The sequence below is a fragment of the Clarias gariepinus genome, chromosome 1 (assembly GCF_024256425.1).
Source record: "Clarias gariepinus isolate MV-2021 ecotype Netherlands chromosome 1, CGAR_prim_01v2, whole genome shotgun sequence".
NCBI lineage: Eukaryota > Metazoa > Chordata > Actinopteri > Siluriformes > Clariidae > Clarias > Clarias gariepinus.
The window spans coordinates 12547501-12552471 of NC_071100.1; positions in this window are offsets into that span (position 1 = coordinate 12547501).

Genomic DNA, 4971 nt, shown 5'->3' on the forward strand with positions numbered 1-4971 from the left:
GCTACCACCACCATGTCTTACTGTTATGGGACACACACCTTCCAAAAACTACAGAATATTTGCCCTTAAGTCTTGGGGATAATCAAATCATTTTTGAGACAAGCCTTTTCGTCTTTTAGTGTTCTTTTCGGTCAGCGGTGGCTTTCACCTTGAAACTCTCCCATGGATGCCATTTTTGCCCCCAGTCTCTTATTTTTTAATCATGAACACTGACTGTAACTGAGGCGACTGAGGCCTGCATTTTTTTAGATGTTCTTAGATGTTTTTTTTTCTGAGCTGGATGAGTCTTTTGGTTGGCTGGTTACTCCTGGGAAGATTCGCCACTGTCTTTTCCATTTGTGGAAAGTGTTTCTCACCATGGTTTGATGGAGTCCCAAAGCTGTAGAACTTTGTTGAACGTGTACAATATTGCCATACCCTATCCACATAGATGCAGGAAACCTTTCTTACTGGTTTCTTTTTGGTTTCTTATACATAGCACATTGCAGGGTATTTAATTATGGTTTATATTTATTTATTTATTTATTTTTATTTGAAGACCATCCATTGGTCGTCATGTTTTATCATGTTTATACAGTCCTGTCACTGTAGGACACTTTATCACATTTTACCTACATGAAGGACAAACTACAGGGCACTTCATTCAATTTAATTTAAAGTATTAGAGTCTAGGGCATTTTGTCCCGTCTATAGTAGGAGCACACTAGTGGGCACTTTATCATGTTCTACTACAGAAGGAGCACCCTCATGGGCACTTTGTGATATTTTATCTACAGTAAGAGCACTGTAATGGGCACATTCCATCCATCCATCCATCCATCCATCCATCCATCCATCCATCCATCCATCCATCGAGGAACCTCTGAAGTCCAACTAGGGACTGTGGAGGCTAATGGTGATTAGCATAATATTTATTCCCATTTTCCAACTGTGTAAACATTCACACACTCATTTACACACTATGGGGAATGCCAATTAGCCTAATCTATATGCCTATCTATGTCTTTGGACTGTGTGAGGAAACAGGAGTACTCTGAGGAAACCCACCAAGCATGGGAAGAACATGCAAACTCCATGCACACACAGACCCAATAAGGGACTCAAACCCGGCCCTGGAGGTTCAAGGCGACAGTGCTAACCACTAAGAAAGGGCAATTTATGATATTTTATCTACAGAAGGGGCATGCTAATGGACACTTTATCACATTTTAGCTACAGTGTAGCTACAGTGTAGCTACAGCTCAGGCGGCTAAGGCTCTAGGTTGTTGGTTTAGAGATCTGAAGAAACCGGGTTTGACCCCTGCCGTCGGTGGGTTGCCAAACCCCATACTATCCAGCCACTGCATGCAGTCCTGGTCCCAAGCCCGGATTAAAGAAGAAGGTTGCATCAGGAAGGCCATCCGACATAAAACCTATGTCAAGTTGTGGCAACCCCTCGCCGGGAGCATCAGTAGGATTCACTGTACAGTAGTTGGCATTTTTATCATATTTTATCTACAATAGGGGCACCCTTGTGGGCACTTTATCCCATTTTACCGTACAGCAGAATCACCCTAGTGGGCACTTTTTTAAAATTTATCAACAATTACTACTTTATTATAGTTTATCTACAGTAGGAGCATCCCAGTGGGCAGTTTATCCCATTGTATCCACTGTAGGTTGATCCTAGAGGGTATTTTATCATATTTTATCTGCAGTAGAGGGGCACCATAGCGGACACTTAGTGGAATTTTACCTACAGTAGACACACCCTAAAGGGTAATTTAAAACATTTTATGTAAAGTAAGGGGGCATCTTATCATGTGTTATTTACAGCGTAAGCACCCTAAAGGGCACTTTATTACCTTTTATCTGCATCAAGGCCAACCTACAGGGCACAATTTTATTTTATCCACAGTAGGGACACCCTATTGGACACTTTATCCCATTTTCCTGTACAGCAAAATCACCCTAGTAGGCACTTTTTCCTATTTTATTAACAATTATTACTTAATATAACTATAATTATTATAGTTCATCCACAGTAGGGACACCCTAGTAGGCACTTTATCATGTTTTATCTACAGTAGAAGCACCTTGAGGGCCCATTATCACATTTTATGTATAGAAGGAGCATCCTAGAGGGCACTTTATCTATTTTAATCTACAATAAGCACAACCTTAAGGGCACTTTGTCGTGTTTTATCTAACATAGACGCATCCTGGAGGGCATTACACTACCAGTCAAAAGTTTGGACACGCCTTCCAACTCCATGGTCTTTCCTAGTTTTTGTGAAGCCTTCATAACGCCTCTAATCTGAGGTGTTGTTTGTTGATTGGTGATCTCTGAGGCTGGTGACTCTAAATGAACTTCTCTGCAGCAAAGGTCAGTTTTGGTCTTGTTTTCCTGGGAAGGTCTTCATGAGAGACAGTTTCATCATGGTGCTGGATGGGTTTTGCAAAATACAGAACATCTGACCTTTGTGTCTTAATGATATAATCTCTTTTGTGTTATTTCATAGTTTTGAAAAAAAAAAAAAAAGTTGTTCTAGAATGTAGAAAACAAATCACAAATCAAAAAACATTGAGTTGGAAGGTGTGTCCAAACTTTTGACTGGTACTGTATCTGATGGGAGGAAACAAGATTGTGACTGGAAACCTGCCGAATCAACCATAACGTTCTTGATTTGCTGCTTGTTCCCGTAATACTGTATAACAATCTGATTATAATAATCAGAGAAATGAATGAGTCTAATCCTTCTCCTGCAAACTAATAATCTACATCCCTTGTGATCCCTTTACTCCCGCCCTCGCCCTCAGGTCCGGTCCTCGGTGCTGTTCTCGGTGCCCCTGCAGTGTGCTGTGTCAGCATGAGGATGGTGATGTATGACAGGCATGACGGTGGTGCAGTGTGGATGATTAACTCCATCAGCTTTTCTTCTTCTGCATGTGCTGTAAAAAAAAAAAAAAAAAAAAAATGGCGGACGGGCTTTTCCTCTCCGCTTCATCAGCACACACGGTCACTTCCTGTCAAAACTCGCCAGTGTGACTGCGTGCGTCTGGCACTCCCCCTACACACACACACACACTTTTATAGAGAGAGCTGACAAGATCAGCACAGCTTCCTGCTGCAGTATGAATGAGCGCCTGTATGTGTGTGTGTGTGTGTGTGTTGGGTGTGACTGCTGGCTGGCACTGCGGAACAGCAATGCTGCCTAAGATTAGAGCCCTGGTATGATTTTCAGTTCAACTGGCAACAAAGTCCCTGGTCACATGATCGATTTCAAATAGTAACTTTTTTTTGTATTTACAAACAACTTCTGTTTTTTTAAATGGACTTTGATGTGGCCCTTTTGATGTTATTACATTACAGAGATCTGTGCTTCCGGTGAAACTGAATAAAACACAACATCTGGTGTTAATGTGCACTCTGAAAAATAAACGCACAGATATACGGCCCACCGGCCACTTAATTAGGTACACCTTTCTACGAGGGTCAAAAATGATCCGCACTTTGGCTGTAAAATTTATTTAATTAACTTTTAGAAAAGACAAATACATAATTCTTCAACATAATCTACTTGCTTCTCAATACGCTTTGGTCAACTGTTTAAAAGTTTTTGTATTTCCTCATTAAAAAAATGTTTTATTTTGAGCTGCGAGCCATAAATGCGTCGCCGTCTTCAGTTCTTCATCAGAAGTGAACCTTCATCCTCAGGAGACCAAACAGGTGAAAGTCTGATGGAGCGAAATCAAGATTATAAGCTTTAACACCTCAAAATGTGTCGACAGTGTGGACAGAAGTGTGTGTTCGTGCATCGTCACGCGAGATCACGACACCCTCGGATATCAGGATTTCGTGATAATGTTTATTTAATACTTCTGGCCCTTAAGAATCCTTGATGAATTTTCCAGCTGATGATCGACTTTTGAACTTTAGGGCTGGATGGATCTATGCTTTGATGTTGTTTACATTAGGATCTGAGCGTAAACTCCAAACATCTCAGATGGTTATGTGTAAAAATTCCAATAAATCAGCAGTTTTGAAACCAACCGCACCACGTTCAAACTCACTTAAATCACCTTTCTTCCTCATTCTGATGCTCGGTTTAAACTTTAGCTGATTGTCCTGACCGACGCCTTAATGCATTGTGAAAAGATGTACCTAATGTTGTGGCCAGCGAGTTTATTTGGCATCAGATTTGACGTCATGGCAACAATCATAAAGTAATTCTGTCTGATTGTAAATCATGCACGATTACTAAAAAACTGGCAATTACTGTATATATTACCCCAAAGAATCAAAATACATTTACAATTATTTAAATGGCTGAACTTTAAATGATAATTAACTTGTTTATTCTGTTAAATAGCATGAAAAGCCAACCGAAAAATATATGTAGGGCATATACATGTCCAAAGTCATGTGACTAGGGCTGATTGTAGAATTGTAAATAAATCTGCGTATATTTACAGAAATTAACATGAGGCTATGCTTAGAAACATGCATTGCATTTATTCCTTACATTAAAAAAAAACAAAAACATTTTGTGTGTCTTATATTACATATTACAGCATGATAGCTTAGTGGTTAACACTGTCGCCTTCAACCTCCAGCGTCAATGGTTTGATTCCCGCCTTGGTGTCTGTGTGCATGGAGTTTGCATGTTCTCCCTGTGCTTGGTTGGTTTCCTCCAGGTACTCTGGTCTCCTCCCACAGTCCAAAGACATGCAGGTTAGGCTAATAGGCGTTCCCAAATCACCCATAGTGTGTGAATGTTGACCGTGGCACGGTACCTATCATGGCCGTACAAATGATAATAAATATGATGGTCCCTAGTTGGACTACAGCGGTTCCTGGATGGATGGAAATCAAATCTACGTGAATGTCTAAGAGATGTTGATAATATTTAACAAAGTTCTTCTCTATATTCTCATTATTTGTGAATTAACATTAGACCTGGATAACATTCTGAACAATATCAATCAGAG